We start from the raw sequence: 17,228 nt of genomic DNA on the forward strand, positions 1-17,228 counted from the left end.
AGCCACCATATTTTCAGTGTGTTCATGTATGAAGTAATTCTGATGGATTAAAGCTGCTGTAAAGAAATGGAAGAGGTTCACTTTGTTGGGATTGGAAACTGTGTTTTCATTTTTTTTTCCCCTTTTATTTTTTTTTTAATTAATGGCTCAATCAGCCACAGAGCCTTTTGCTAGTTGCATCTTGCCTTTCTGCTCTGAACAGTCCTCATTTGTAACCCCTACACATCCATGAGGATGGATCCATCATATCTGATATCTTTATGAGAAGGCTGGAGCTCCTGTGCTTCATTTTTCTCTCAGATGTCCATTAAATTCAGACTTTTCTTTGTTGCTGTCCAGCTGCCCCTGCATCCAGCAGCCTGACTGCAGTATGGCACTGCCGATTGTCTTCGGCCAGAGCCAGCTTCGCTGGGAACTTCATGCTGCGGAAGCACAAGCCTCTGCGAGACAGCATCTCGACATCAGGCATGAATGCATCAGTATGGATGTTTGTATAGGAGAGAGCCACAGCAGAGGCTGGCTTACAAGCAGCACAGTATCAGGGACCTGGATGAAAACCTTCAGTGCAGCAAGATTCTTGGTATGTGCCTCCTTTCTGTGCAAAGGTCATGACATTCTTCATAGGGAAGGGGATGAAGCAATGATTATGGGCGAGGAGGCCTTGGAGCAGTTGGTGTGGGACTCTGTAGGTCTCCCTGGCTCACGGATTGCCTAAGGATTAGGAAAACGTGCAATAAAGCCAGGGTCAGCTGGAGCAAAGCAGTTCCTTTTCCTTTCAAGTGCCCATGCCTGCTGGCTTGTGCCTGGTTATTTGTTTCGCGCAACCTGTCTCCCAAGCAGGCTATGGTGTGCGGTGGGAGCCATGCTCACCGTGGCACCACCACAACACATGGTCTCTTGAGGAGGTTTCAGTGGCAGCAGAATAATAAACACACACAACCGTGGAGAGGCAATGCAAGCCAAGGTAGAGGTAATGCACTACCTTGTATCATTGCATTTACTTAGAAGAAGCGTGTGCTAGCAGTCAGTCAGACGGGCTGCAGGAGCAGCAGTGCGAGTGACCACAGGAGCTCAACGGAAGCCCCCAGCTCCCCTTGGATCTCCAGCTTATTCAAATCCATTCACCCAGGTGTTACAGCCTTTTCAGTCATAGCTCCTCTCTCCCCCGAACTTCACATTAGCAAGGCCCATGGGGAATACGTGCCTCTTCAGAGTTCCTGCTGGGATATGTCACAACAGTGATCCTTGTATCTGACCAATTCCTCTTATTATACCTGAAAACAGTTTTTTAAAAAAAGTTTCCTATTAAGTAGGTTTTTGTGGTTTTCCACAGTTATTGTTAATAAAACCTTACATTATCCTTTCATTCAGCAGACAAGTTTTCAAGGCCTTAGTGGCAGAGCAGAGATTGTGGAGTTTGGGATGTTATGAGAAAGGGGCCTCCTGGGAGGGTTGCAGGTTGGCTGGAATATGGAGCTGGGGCTGGGGGAGGAGAGTTGCTTTTGCACAGCAGGAAAGGTGCAGAAAGCTGAGATTGGGATTAAGAAATGATCTGTAAAATACTTCTTTGCTTTCTAATGCAGCAAATGAATGATGTAATGCAGAAAGCTATCTTAAAGAAATAATCTCCCTCAGATTTGGCCTTGCTTCTCTTAGAAGTGAGGAGTTGAGCCACAGGCACTAGCTGCGACTGTGGGACCATTTCTGTTTGTCTCCCAGGCTTTCTACCCTGCTGCTCAAATGAATGTGTGGGAGGGGAGAGAGTGGTAATGAGCTTGACACGCAAGAGAGGCCACTCTTGCTTGCTGATGTACCACCACCACTGTTCAGGAGATGACTGGAGAGGTTCTGCAGGTAGTCGGGATTGTTAGGAAGTACATTTAGGCCAGGGAGCAAATATTTCCAAAGTACAACAGAGATCGGTTAATTTCAGAAGGATCGTCACTAGGAATATACTTGCCATCTTGCATGGCTTTGGCCAGGCAAGAGCTGGGGCGAGGAATCTCAACGCTGTACATCCTTCCATGCTGGCAAATGGCAATAAAATGTCCATAGTGATTCACAAGAGCCTGAAGTGTGATAAATCTCAATCAGTGTTGATGTAGAGCTGTTAGAGGCTAGAAGCTGGCAGGACAAAAGACAGGCTATGTCATACTGGCAGTTGTGACACAGATGATGCAGGCAAACCTCCTGCAACCTCCCATATCCATCACTTGTATGATGGAGAAAGACCTTTTAAATGGTGTCAGCCACTCTGCGAATCACCTTCTCTGTCAATTTCTCTATCCCAAAATGATTGGCAGTGGGACAGGAGTGGATTGGAAGCTTGATAATGACAGCCCTTTTATTAAGACTCAGTCACTCTGTCATGTCAATGTTCTTCATAGCTAAGCAGGAGCTCAACAAAGATTTCTGGAAATACTGCCTTTCTTCTTGAAAACCTTTCTTCACCATTAATCCTCCCAGGTTTGTAGTGCAAGTCTTGCTGCTAGGCAGGCAGTCGAGGTGTGTGAAATAGAACAGAAGCTTGCTGATGATACTCAATGTAAATTGTATTTTACTTTATTTAGTGAGCAAGTTCCAGTTCAGGAAGGTTGCAATTTGTAGGATCATAGCCATGCTGCAGTTCAGTGTGGTTTGGAAAAGGAATCAGCATTAAAATGCAAACTGTAGTCTGAAATTGTATCCTGGTGAAACGATTCCTTGAAGCAGCATGTTAAGAGAATAAACAGTTAGGCATGGTGACATTTGGCTTAGTATTTTGAAAAGCAGAGATAGTGGAAGAAGCTAATATGCTGTCTTTTTTTTTTTCCCCAAGCATTATCTTAGACTGGAGAGTGCATATCCACTCCTGTGGTGCAGATATAGATTGATTATGGCAATTGAATTGAGAGGACAAGATTGTGAACTGTTGTCATTTGGAGCAGAGGAAGCAGATCTTTTTCTCTCTGAAATACCACTTAATCTCCCTGCATTTCTCTCATCACCACAGTGCATCTTTCTGGTCCGGCACTTTTCATAATTTTGTTTGTTTGTTTTCAGATCCCTGTTTTTTATACAAAGTAAGTTTACTGGCTACAGCTTATATTTTTCAATTGCTTCTTTATAAATTTCTTTGAAGTAGTTCAGAGGTTTATGGTCTTCAGGTTAAAAAACATCAGTTAAGAGATTTTGTTCCTGTGCATTTTTTTTAGTCTTCCAGTTGCAAACTGTTAGCAAAAATGCTTAGGGCACTTGTTGGATTTAGAGGGATTTGAAATTTATTGGCATCTGACAGTTAAAGTTGCTGGTTACATTTAAGTACCCATAGAGAAATTTGTAAACTTTCAGAGAGTTTAATCTGCTGAAATTCAAGTCCTCTGCTTTAGCACAAGCTAAAACTATCTGCAGGTTTTCAGATTGCAGATTGTTCAAATTGCTAAAATTTGGGCATACATATGCCAGGCTCTGAAACAAAAACTACACTGAGAATGTTCTGAGTCCAGAGTGGTGCTCCTCAAAGAGGTTAGTAGTTAATGATGAGTAAAACAGTGTCGCTTGGTCTTCTGGAAATGGCTATGCTGGATAAAATTTTCCAAATACAGCCTAACCGTTGCAAGGGGAAGCGTCAATGCAAATGTTTAAAGTTTCACAAAAGTATAAGCAACTGAAAACAGGGTCTTAAGAAGGAGAGCGATGGCCAACATAATAATGGGCGATACAGCTAGGTTCCCTGTAATGAAAAAAAACCCACATTAAAATTATGTAGCACTGTGGCTTTTGTGATGATAAAAGACTAAATTTCGGCTCCTTGCAGCTATTAAAAGCTGAGAGTTGTGCCACAAGGTGTTCTTTTCTTTTCCAATAACATCTTAAATTTCACTTATTGCATATGTGTGTTTCAGGTATTTGTCGCCTTCCCAAACAAATTGTTGAACATGATCATTATAAATTTTTGGCTTCCTGTTTTCAGAGATGAACCCAGTTACAGAATGAACATGATTAATGTACCTAATTTTTTACTGAGCCATGATTATGCCTTGTCTTCAGCCAGGATGCTTCCAGTGGTATGTTAATAGTAGCATTGCCAGAGGATGTGGGCTGCTCTAACCTTCCTTACAGAGTTTCCACAATGCCATTAGTGTTGGAAGATGTCTTCAGTAACAAGGACAAAATTAACTGACTGATTTCACTCTATAATGGAAACTTTGGTTTAAAAGCATTTTTATTAATAGTGTTTTAATATTTTTTTTTTTCCCTGTGCTTTGTGTCCATACTGGGGAAGATATGTATGCTGTAATTGCTGCTCTCTGGGATAGTTTTAAAGAATAAATAAGTGAAAGTATTTCCTATTGTTCCTTCCTTACAAGAACACATGCTGAACTCTCTAGTAGCTCATTTTATGAGTTTCCTAGTGGAAAAGCTCACAGCTGATTGGCTCTGTTCTCAACAGCAGATGTTCTTTTTCTTCTTGACTTAAGTAGGGAGCCATAATTTTGTTCTGTGTCTGATGGATCAGTGTTCAAAATTTCAAAATGAATTATGGGAGCAGCCTCCTGAGATTTTTGAATAAGCCAGAGCTGGAGTAAATCTTAAAGTCAAGTCATAAAAAAGAAAATTTCATGTTGGGTTGGATTTTACAGATCAAAGGTTCATTGTGTAATGGGTCTGCATTGCTCAATTTTCAATTCCTGAATAACCTTGAATGTTACAAGAGCAGTATGAATTCTTGTAGTCCATAAAGGAAGTCTGGAGATTATCAGACCTGAATCTAGAGTTCATAATTATTGAGTTGCTGGGCTTTATGCAGGACTAAAAAAGCTACTTGTTACGGTGAATAGACAAGCCCCTAGAGGAGAGGTAGAGGTGTCAGTTATTGACTGCAAAAAAGTAAAAAAAAAAAAAAACTTAGCATGAAAAAGGTATCTTTATTAATAACCTGCATGATGAACAGACTGCACCCTCAGCAAATTTGCAGATGATGCAGAACTGGGAGGAGTGGCTGCTACACCAGCTGGTTGTGCTGCCATTCAGAGGGACTTTGACAGGCTGGAGAAATGGGCCAACAGGAATCTCATGAAGTTCAACACAGGGAAATACAAAGTCCTCCCACACCTGGGGAGAAATAACTGCAGGCACCAGTACAGACTAGGGACTGACTGGCCGGGGAGCAGCTTGGCAGAGAAGGCCCTTGGGGGTCCTGATGGATACCAAGTTGAACATGAGCCAGCAATGTGTCCTTATGGCAAAGAAAGCCAACAGCATCCTGGACTGCACTGGGGAGAGCATTGCTAACAGGTTGAGGGTGGTGATGCTTCTCCTCAGCTCAGCACTGGTGAGACACATCTGGAATGCTGGGTACAGGTCTGTGCTCCCCAGTACAAGAGACACACAGAAATACTGGAGTGTGTCCAACAAAGGACCACAAAGGGGATTAAGGGACTGGAGCATCTGACATACGAGGAGAGGCTGAGGGAGCTGGGACCATTCAGCCCAGAAAAGACAAGGCTCAGGGGAGTCTTACCAATGTGTATAAATACCTGATGGAAGAAGGTAAAGGAGGTGGAGCGAGGCTCTTCTCAGTGGTGCCCAGTGACTGGCCTAGACGCAATGGGTACAAACTGAAATACAAGAATTCCCATTTAAAAGTAAGAAGGAACTTGTTTACTGTGAGGGTGACCGAGCACTGGAACAGGTTGCCCAGAGAGGTCGTGGAGCCTTCATCCTCAGAGATACTCAAAACCCAACTGGATACAGTCCTGAGCAACCTGCTTTAGCTGACGCAGCTTTGATCAGGGGAGTTGAACTGGATGATCTCCAGAGGTCCCTTCCTACCCTCAACCCTTCTGTGGTTCTGTCCCATGTTGTCATGACAATAGGCTTCCATGGGGCACTGTTTTTTCCCCTAAACTACAAGAAGTTTTTTTACTAAATTTAGCAGCCTAAAGCTGTGATGAGGTGCATTAGTGCTACTAGGTACTGGTCTCTGTTAATATTCACATATTTGCTGGTAAGCAGATTGTCAAGAAGGTCCCGCTGAGAGTGTGGTGCCGCAGCGTACCGTTCTGTGGCACTTGCAGACCATAATGCATTGACTGGTGTCCCTCTTGTGTCTGGACGATGCTGGTAAAAGGGATGGAAAAAGTCCAGAGAGAAGGGAAATGAAGTCTTTTTCTACTAATTCTTTACAGCTCACAGAGAGAGTGAGGGATACAGTGTTAGTGATCCTGTCCTGCTTGTTGAGGAGTGGAGGCAGAAGGTGAACTTGTAGAGTTGTAAAGACTCATCCTCTCTACATCCCAGCCCCATCCAGTAGCTGGAAGACACGTGGCAGTAGCAGATGTTTGCCTTTTCGTTTTCCCTACACCTCCCCCCACAGGCACACAAAAATCAGGAGGAGGGAAAAAAGCCATAGATGGAGAAGGGGAGCCAGAAAAAAATCTTTCCAAGCAGAGCTGGAACTTTATTAAAAACCGGCTACCAAGGTACTGATTTAAAACATGTAATCCCTTTTCAGCCTACATGGATAGTATTTTGGTAGAAACCCAGATAACCTTTCTTTTAGTTTCCAGTAACTTTGCTTCTGAAGCACAAGAGCTCAGTTCTCTAAAAATGAGCTCTAAAGATGAGAAAATGTCACTTGTTAATACTGTCTATTATTCTTCTGGTATCTGACAGGCAAACAATTTGAAATTTTCTGTCATGTATTGTTTTGAAAGTTCATATGCTGTTCTCACATACATGCCCTCAGCTTCAGAGTAAATCTCACACATATCACGTTTTCAGTTTTCACATCAGGGATAGGGGGACCTGAATCTTCAAAGTTAGGTGATGGATATGATAGACTTGTGGAATGGCCATAAGCTTTTTATGTGTCATATTATCATGGACCAATTTTTATAAGTGTCTCAAAATAATAACTCTGTGCATATAGAGATTGTGTTTTAGGACTCCTGGAGGGTTTTATGTGCTTGCTTCTTTTAAGTTAACAGTTGGAGTTGAGTGAACAATCTGCAAATAATTATTTTATATTAAGTTCTTCATTAAGATGCAGAAAAGGAAGGGGGGGGTAGCTGACGAGAAGCTGCAGTAGTACTTTCTATTCCTTACAACTCTGTGGGATGTGAAAGTAATGAATAGCTGAAGTCAGTGATTAGGATCTTAAAGGATCAGTGTTGCCTTTGAGACAGTGATATCCCAGAATGGTGATTGTTGTTGGGATTTTGATGTGGTTGCATTCTCATCACAGAAACAGTCCCTGGACAAAATCACAGTGTAGATTTTGACTCATTTCTGTCCCGATAGGAGTTGTTAAAAAGTATTATTGTATGTGTGGTTTCTGTGTGTAGCTGCCACCTCCTGTCTTACAAACAGAGACTAGCTTTATTTTTTGAGCTATTACTAATATTAGCATTGATAATGGGTAGAGCTTGATGTTGGTGGAGGAGCAACACAAGGCATAGTGTCTCCTTCATCAAAGGACACAGTGCAGATGGAGAGTGGTACATCAGCGTCTCAGCTGTAGTAAGCCCCCCAGCATGTGTAGGCTATAGCGGAAAAGGGCATGCTGTGCAGTGTATGTTTTTTACTGAAGACCAAGTAGGGCATGGAAGAGGAGAAAAAGTAGAAACTGAAATGGAGGTGCCTTAAGAAGGGTGTGAATCAGTAAGGCACACTGTCTTGTCCTGTACCTTACATGTTTTCTGGAGTAAATCTCATAATCTGCTGACGTGGGGTATCCCATTGGTTTTGGGACTGCATAGACAGCACCTTTCTTTCAAGATTGTGATGGTCCTTCTCCACATGCTTCCAACAGTGAGTCTCAGTGTTGGGAAGAAGAAACTGGAAAAGTTATGCAACTGGGTGGTGGATTCCTGAGATGCTCGAGGTCCTAGGGATGTGCTATTTTTGTTGCTGCAGGCATTTAAAAAAAATGTACTTCCAACATTTTGTTTTGGAATTATTGCTGGAGTTCTGAAGTCCAGGAATTTTTAGCAAGTCCTCACCATGGGAGCAGAAAGAAACAAATCCAAGATATTTTAATATGGCACACATAGTTCTGTTGTTGCCAAAGGGAAGTGCTCTACTTAAATGTCAAGACGATGTCAGCAACAGCTGACTTAAGAGAAATGATCTGGTGATCCCAGTCCAGTTTCTAATGGTCAACTGTCTTTCACTGAAAACTCTATCTCAGTCTTTCAGTGCTTGGGAGGCATTTATTGTGTAATGAATACGTAACCTGCACTCTGCTCATTTCTTCAAGTCAGGCTTTTCAGAGTCCTTGTAGTAGTGTAGATGAACCTTCCTCTGTCAACATCTGTTTTGTGTGCTCCAGAGGGAACCGCTTGAGGTGGCAATCACATAAAGGTGCAGCACAATTTCTGGGTCAGACTTTTCTTCTGGTGATACTTGGAAGTGCACCTCCTATTTCTCTTTAATTAGAAATTGGTGTCTCTTGATCTCAGCTGCCTTTGCTAGGGAGATAAGTAAGTAGTACTATTTTAACTGGTATGGTTCTTCCCATTGTGGCACTTGATCTCATTTGGAGTACTTTTCTCTGTTTTCCTCTCACTTGCCTGATCATCCCTCCTACTATGAAGCTTACTAGTTAGAACCTGCCCCACTCATATCCCATGCCATGTTGGAGTTACACTGATGACATCAAAGGATCTTTTGGGCCATTACCGTGAAACTGGAATTTAACTTAATCTTGTCTGTAAGTTTCTCACACGGTCATAAAATCTTTTATGCATATTGATCCTGGGCCTGATTAAAATGAAATTTTTTAGCCCAGTAATACATGATTGTTATTTTTCCAGATATTACTTCAGGGACCCCAGCCTGACTACTACTCCCATTCAACGTAATGCCTGCCCAGTCCTTTATGAAAATTGCTGTGTACTACTGGCATCCCAGACAAATGTTTTCAGCTGACCAGACTGCATATCAGCACTTACTAATTTCACCTCCACATTGGATTATATTCTTTTGTATGCTTAATTTACTGTATTAGGGCCTGTATCCCTTCTTTTTTTTCCCTTCCAAAAAGTTCAAATGCCTCTTAACTTTACTTTTTGACTCATCAGAAGTCTAGTATAGAGACCTTAGACCTATGCTTCCTCCTAGTTCTCTTCTAGATTCCTCTCAGGCCTCCTTTGTATCATCTTTGGCTCTTTGTAGGCCCTTGAATCCAAGCAACGTTGCCTTAGCCTTGCCAACCTTTTTTTTTCCTTTTGCAGCATTTCTAATATGGAACTTTTCCCATCCACAAAATGCAGTCTGGGTTCTTAGTATTTGAACCTTAATCCCTGCAACGTCCATGGCTTTGATCTTTAAAAAATGTTCTTTTCTGGTAAGGACAAAATCTTTAAATTGTTCTCGTTAATACTGTCCATCTGTTACTACTTCTAATGATTTGATCTGCTCTCATCAGAGCCTATCTATACCCTTCAGTTTTTATGCTATATCTAAACTTAACTCTTTCACTGTGACATTTGACAGTATCATAACCTAGTGACTCTCTCTAAACCAGGAAAATAAAAGGTAACTCTCTCAAACCTCTTTATAACTTCATTTTGTTTCTGCTGATCTTTAGTATTAGTGGGGATTTTTTTTTCTATTCAGAACATTTTTTCATTTTTGTTGCTATCACATTTTATAAGCCAAATGCTATGGCCTTTATTATACTACAGCACCTGTTATCTTACGTGAGGATATTGATAATTTACAGACCAAAAATTGGCTCTTGTATTGCTATAACTTTATTTATTTATTTTATTTTTTCTCGGGTGACAGAAAATGCCCATCTCTGCAACATTACTTTCAGAGAAACATTGTAACAGATGATGTGACCATGTTTTTACTGTTTTCTGCATTTTTTGGCTTGCCATCCAGAGAACAAAGTGAATTTGGCATTGCTATTTCAGTTTAACATTCTTTGTCTATTTCATGTAATTTAACTTTATTTTATTTGCCTTCTTTCTGTTAAAAAATCACTAATCAGGGAATATTTATTTTATTTTATTATATCATGATTCATTAATGAGGATAAACTATTTAAAAGTACTGGGGAGGGGATGCAATTATAAATAGGAGTAGGTGGTGAAAACTGTGCAAATCTGAGGTAGGATTGCCACTGTGTTTAGGGGGAAGGAATAGGCTGCCCTGTGTATAATGTGCTCTGGATGCCTCAGCGGGGTGTAACCTGATTTCTAAATTCCTGGCAGCCAGAAATATTGCTCAGTGAGAATTGCCATCCAGGTGATGCCTTAATTTGTTATGTCTGCGTGAGGATATTATATTAACATCAAGTGAGATTTTTGCATAAGTGCAAGAAAATGACTCACTGTCTTCTACTTTCTGCCAGCATCTAGAGTATGGTCAGTACCAATGTATCCAGATTTCTTTTGTGCAGTGAGTATGCTGTGGGGGTGGGAAGGGTACTGGGGGGATAGTGGCCCAGTTTGGGGGTTTCTGCTGCCATCAGGATGCCGGAGCACTTGCTGTGTACTCAGCTGTAAAAATGAAACTTGGCAGAAAACTGCCCTGTCTTGTGCTAGTGAATTCATCTTTTCAGCTGCTATTGCTGCAAGCAGGTTTGCCTTCTGGGCTCAGTAATTGTCAGAAGGCTTCTCAATTATTTAACGTGGATGAATGTGTTGTGAGAACTTGACGTCACCATTGTCTCATGCTGTCCACTTCATGACTCTCTGGTTTAAGTTTTGAGGCCACATGCAAAACTCTTGCTGGTCTTCTCCTGTGCTAGCTTTCCTGCTGCAGGAGACAAGATTTTTTCCATGCTTCGTGTTTGATGCACTGTAGAAGGAAGAAATAGGAGGGAATTTGCAGTATTTACATTTGAGTTAATGAGCAAGGACAATTCTTCCGATGCCACGTCCTGATAGCAAGAAAGCTTTATATAATCCTTTCATAAACCTAATCCAAGCTCTATCTTACTGTTACTTCACTTTTTTTTTTTTTCACCCTCCCCAAATTCTCCTCTAGTGGTAAAGAACAGTCTTTTAATTTCCTACCTACACTTACGTCCATCGCATTTGTTACAGTCCAACATTGCTCTGTAACATAAACCAGCCCCCTCTCTAAAGTATTTTAAAGAGCAATCACATCCCCTCTCAGCCATCAGTCTGCTACATTAGATAGGGTTTGCTTTTTCTAGTCTGCCCATAGATTTCCTTCCTAGAATCATAGATTCATAGAATCGTTTAGGTTGGAAAAGACCTTTAAGATCATCAAGTCCAGCTGTTAACCTAACACTGCCAAGTCCACCACTAAACCCTGTCCCTAACGTGCCACATCTACACGTCTTAAATACCTCCAGAGATGGTGACTCAACCACTTCCCTGGGCAGCCTGTTCTAATGCTTGATAACCCTTTTGGTGAAGAAATTTTTCCTAATATCCAATATAAACATCCCCTGGCACAACTTGAAGCCATTTTCTGTCATCCTGTCCTAAAGGCTCTTTTCTGCATTTGTTGCAGTTACATAGAATTCAACTTTCTTCATAAATTGGATATAAATTTGAGTCTACCTAGGTATCTGATTAAAGGAAAGAACATAAATCGGGTATAAATCTATTTTTTTAATCCTCTTGTAAGGCATAAGCCATTTAGTTCAACTTCAGAGCGTGAAGTTTTCCTCTATGTGGTATTCCAAGAGACGTCTAATCTGTGCCATGTTCAATGGTGTAAAAATTCCCTGTGCCTAGCAAAAAGGCTTTTTCTGCTTTATCTAAGTGTTATGTTTTCTTGTTGCGACTGGATCGCATCAATGCCTTGTATTTGTTCTTGAACTGAAGAGTGAACATGATCTTGACCATCTAAAATGGAGAATCTTTGAATTTGGGCTGATTGAAAGCTCTTATTGCTAGTCCCCAGGAGTATAGCCTTTAGCTGCATTACTGAATTTTGTCTATTTCTATCACTCCACCCCTCATCCAGTTTCTTGTTATGTCCCAGTTCCCTCTTGTGTGGGAAGTGTCTTCGAGCGCTGTTGTCAGCATGTGTCATCTGCTGACTGTGCTTCTTGTGGAGTGTCACTGATAGGAAAATTAATTATGATCTTTCCTAAGACTGACCTGGCCTTTGAGAAACTCAAAAATGATCTCTCTGCAGTCCACACTGAGACATCCTCATAGGCCATTCCTCAGAATTTTTCTCACTAATTTGCTCAGCAGCAGCAGCCGCCAGACTAACAGTTTGCCATCTCGTGTAGGTAACAGAAACTCTGCAACTGAAAAAACAGCATGTGTGATGGCAGTGGGGAAGAGGATGAGGGGACTCTGACACTGAGTCTGTCTTTGCTGTCTGAAGGACTAGGGATAGAAGTAGATTTCTTTTAACTGCATACAGGTTAAGTTCTTTAGGGACTAATAATAGAAATGTGCAGTCCAGACTGGCAGGTTAACTTGCCGTATATGGTGTGTACGATGAGCAAAGAACAAGGCAGATGTTGAGCAAAATGTATTTCTAGTCAGTAATTCGTGTAATGTATGAATGATGAAGAGTGATAACATTCCTGGGCATTTTAGGAACAGGAACTCTTAAATTATGAGAGAGAGATGTATGATAATTAGCAAATAGAAAAGGGATATGAAGTTGGCAAAACTACAAAAGAAAGTAGCATTGTGCTTGCCATGTTCAGATTTTGTAATTTGATTCCAGAGAAAAATGGAGCAGGAAGAATCCTAGTCTTAGAGAGCAAGAACTGAGTTTTCATGGCCTCTTCCCCCCCTGAAGTTGTATTTCATTTGGTTATATGAAAAAAATAGTTGAAGAAAAAGGCTGTCTTCTCCAGAGCAAATAGCTGTAGGCTAAGAGGGATGCAGTAAATTGTCAGTCATCTGTCTCTGTCTCTAGATTACCTGATGTACTGGAGCAGTTAAAGAGGAATGTACTGCTTAAATGCAATCAAGAATTGCATTTTATTGGTTTATTTTTTCTTATTACAACTTTGGCATCAGTCTTGTAATCAGGAACTTACCCTGTTGCTTTTCTAGGATGTACTTTATTTCCTCTGCCTAGTGTATAAAGGGAAGGCAAGTGACTGAGAAATTGGGCACTTTCAATTTTCAGCTGGTGAATGGCACAAATCGCGACTGCAGTGAAATAATTGTAGTGCCTTGTAACCCAAAGCAAGTTGGGAACCTGTGTTAGGAAGTGTTTCCCACCAAGCTGTACGTGCTGATTTGGGAGCTGCTGATGTCAGATGCAAAGTCCTCCATTCAGCAGATGTTCTCCAAGACATTTCTGGCAGAAGCTCAGCAAGAGAGTGACAGCACTTTACGCTTGTGATGTCGGATGACCTCATGTCATAACAGCCCATAACGTATACTTTATGTATCTAAGAAACGGTGTTAGATCCCATCCCTTTCTCAGATGTGTGGATTGTCAGATGTTGTGGGACAAATCTAGCAGTTCGGTGCAGCTTTTTTTCTGCTCTGCTGTCAAGCTGGAGTTTCTTCAGATTTGCAGTTTTGGGGAATAATGTTTAAATAATATAATTTCCATAGGTATATCTGTAGACCGTATATGTAGGCATGTAGGAAGGATGTGGGTGTATACTGCATTTAAAAAGCCATCTTATATAACACAAAAAGTATTTTAAAACATGAGGACACGTGTCGTGTCTTTGTTACAAAAATCTTATTTCTGTTGTTTATTATTTGGATCTGATACATCAGACAAATCTGCTCTGGAGAACCAATTACAGCTTTGGTGCATGTTGTGCTGGGTTGTTCGGTTCCAGGACTGGCCATGGAGAAAGCAGAAGCAGCATCTGTGCAGAGCCTGTATTTTCAGCTCTGGAAATTACTTCCTGACCATGAAACATGCCTGCACTGCAGGATTTTAAAACAAATCCTTATTTGATGTTTGCTCCCTGATAATCAGTCCTGTGGAGAAGTGCAGATAGGTCTGCAGCTCCAGGTCTTCTGGCTCTCCAGCTAGTCGCATGACTCCTTTCTTAGTTTGAGGAGTTTTCTGAGGAGTAATGATTTTTTAAAATTTTTTTAATAAGTGATTCATTTTCTGTTGATTGAAACATTTTAATATCTTTTAGAAGGCAAGGCAGAAAGTACTAATCCTAGGAAAGAACAACTGTTTCCTTTTGGAGCACGGAGCGAGTACTGATGAAGGAGAGCAGCTAGGCAGCGCTCCTAGTGTAAATGTCATCATTTAGGTTTCAATGGCTTGCAACTACAGCTTAACCTAAATGGCTTGCTCTACAGGCAGAAAATCTAATTAAGCCTAATTAGCCCGTAATTTATGTTTCATATCCTGTGTACACCCTAATTCCCTAATCCCTGTTACTACTGTAAATCTGCTATGAATCAGCTGGACAGCAGAGGGTAGGGACTGGCTGGCCAGGCCAGGTAACTACTGACCTCACGTTGAAGCCTTTCGCTCTCCACTTTGGAAGTCATACCAAGCATTACCTCTCATCAAAACTGATGATCATGTAAAGGATTCTTGCCAGAATTGAAATACATTTGGCTTTTATTTTGCTGTCAGACTTAGTTGAGAGCGGCCAAGAGGTTTCAGCTGTTTCAGTAGAAGGCTTCTGAGGGATGGACAGGAAGAAAGGTACCACATTATTAGTTGTATTTCTGTAAAATACTGCCAATGTATAAAAAGAGAAGGTGACATGCCAGACATTTTGTGTTTATTAGATTGTTATAAATAACTGATGATATTTCCAGCCAAGACTACTTTGTTGAGACTACAGCATTTCTTAGCCTGTTTGGGTAAATTTTTTGGTTGCTGTGTGTTGGAGTTTGTTGACATATGTAGGAGCATACAATACTTCCAAGAGCATTCATTAATTGTGGATTAGCACCTGTCTGTAATTATTTGCCTGATTACTTCCTTGATTGAGTGTAAAATGAATAATATACTGCATAGCATTTGTGTAAAATACACAAGTTAAAGAACAGGATCATAGGTCTTTTGGAAGAAGTTTTGCACTTCGCAGCAGGAGGACAGCTGAAAATACATTTCTTTTCTTTGATACAGACACATCATTAGTTGCTGCCACAGCAGATACAAATTTCCTTGACATTCCCACTGAAATTAGATCACTTTCCCTCCTTCTGTTTTCTGATAAAATTAATACCATTGCATTAACATTAAAAATAACAAAAGGAGCATGTGACCACAGCAAAGAGGCAATACATATTTCAAAGCAGATACCATCTTTTGTGCTGCGTAAATGCTGCTGGACTCCATGTGAGTGCAGAATTGGATATAGTAGAAGTCTTCATATCTGAATTATATTATTAGAAATCAGGGTGAAATATTTTTAAACTGTTTTCAAAGAGAGTTTGTGATCTGACAGAGGTTCTGAATGCTTAGACATCCACTGCTGTTGTGGGGTGTGTTGGTTTTGGGGGGGAGGTGGTGGAGGGCATTGGAAAGGTTTCCTTCATGGAACAGATGCAGTACAGAAGAATCTGTTCCTCTGCCTCAGTTTTGACCCCCCCCACCTCTGATTTGCTTAGCCTACCTACAAATGACAGTGCCTAGTCGCTACTTGAGTTTTGGGTGTGAGTTTGTGGGGTTTGGGGTTTTTTTTTGTTAAAGACTTCCCAACAGTGTAAAGTTTCATGGAGAACGTAACTAAAGAATATGGCAGAGAAGATGCAAAACAAATGTCTTTGAAATAAGCTGGCAGACTAGTAATTCTAAGATTAAAGGCTTCTTCTATCATGGCATCTTTGTTTCTTTCCTAACTTACCAAAGTCAACCTGTTGTGGGAAGCCGATTTTGGCAGTACACTGATGTGTAGATACAAGCAATTAGCTTTGGTATTGGGAACAGTTCAGCCTCTACTGAATCAGGCAGATATCCTCAATAACATATCCAATTTCTCATCTCACCTGGCTTGTCTGCTTCTAGTAACTGAGAGATCTTTCCTGGTTAACTTTGGTGTCCCTGTACCACGCTACATCAATCCATAAGCATTACAGTTAAACCACCCAGCATCTGTGTTTTATGGCAAGTGTCAGTGGCCCTGACTGTCTGTAATTGCTAAACTATTTACTTGCCTTTTTTGGTTTGGGGTTTTTTTCACCTTGTCTCTGAGACAGTTGGGAAAAGATTAGTAAAATTCAACTATTTTCATATGAGGGAGACACTAGGTGCAGTGGATATAGTTCAGAGAAGATAGAGCAAGTTTCATCTCAAAACCAAACAAAAAACCCCCACCCCAACACAGCTCAAACCAAAAAAGCAGCACGGTTTGGCAGGGTAAGTGCAGCGGCCTCAAGTTACAGAGAGATGAGGCTGTTTCTGTCGTGCCACATCAAGAACAAAGCGCTTGTGTGAGCTCCTGAGCAGCTGGGGTAGCAGGGAGACGAGGGGAGGCGGCGGCAAGTCCGCGCAGGCGGGTAAACCTGCCCCAGCGCTGCGAGCCCAGGGTCAGGGCACGGTGGGAACTCCCTCCTTGTGCTGATTGACATAAACACTTTCCCTCTTGCTCGAGATCAAAGTGTCTTGTCTTTGCACTGTAATGAAATAGTTCGATACTGTACGATGTCTCTGAACACCCTGTGCAGAAAACTACACCGGGCGGATTGCTTTTCCGCTCTCCTGCGATGTCAGCTACTGCCTCAGCACTAGCTAAATGTGCAGCTCACGTCAAAGGAGTGACGGCTCCTTGAAAAGCGCTCCTGACCCAGCTGGCCTGTTTTCTCCTCCTTCTTTCTCTTGCATGGACACAAAAAAGTCCTCTGAACGAGTGAACCAGATTTAATCCTGCCTGTAAACTCTTACCAACACTGCCTCCGTAGCCAGCTGCACAGTGTTTATCACTGATGAAGCTGTGGGAGCAGAAAGCAAGCTGCCTTTGATTTACTTATCTCAGATGACGTAGCAAAGATGTCAGGAAAAATCATTTAAGGACCTCTTAACTGACCAGAGTTACCGAGTTTGTAGCAAACTAGGAATCGTATGATGTCGTTTTGGCACTGCTCCTTTTCCCGTGGTAGATGTGTTGTAACCCTTTTTGGAAAGTGTCTGCGTTTTGCACGTCCATGTGCTAATCAAGTTTTAGGTAAAGGAAGACACAAAAGCCTTAGTCAGTGCTTCAGTACTTTTCTCAAAAAGCTCAGTTCCAGCTGCATGCACAAATGTTTTTCTTGTATATAAATCTTCTTTACCATAACAGAATTTCTGAAGCACAAAAGAATTTTCCTTATGTTGTTTGTTTGGATTTTTTTTCTGCATTATTTCAG

At 41.4% G+C, this 17,228-nt stretch overlaps 1 protein-coding gene across 1 annotated transcript in view; it reads left to right on the plus strand.

Moving 5' to 3' along the window:
• The window catches only part of PDE3A (phosphodiesterase 3A), a 259,054-nt gene that overhangs the window by 174,894 nt on the left and 66,932 nt on the right, over positions 1 to 17,228 (plus strand). The gene's annotated exons all lie outside the window — the stretch shown is intronic.

The sequence above is a fragment of the Aquila chrysaetos genome, chromosome 17 (genome assembly GCF_900496995.4).
Source record: "Aquila chrysaetos chrysaetos chromosome 17, bAquChr1.4, whole genome shotgun sequence".
In the NCBI taxonomy this organism is placed as follows: domain Eukaryota; kingdom Metazoa; phylum Chordata; class Aves; order Accipitriformes; family Accipitridae; genus Aquila; species Aquila chrysaetos.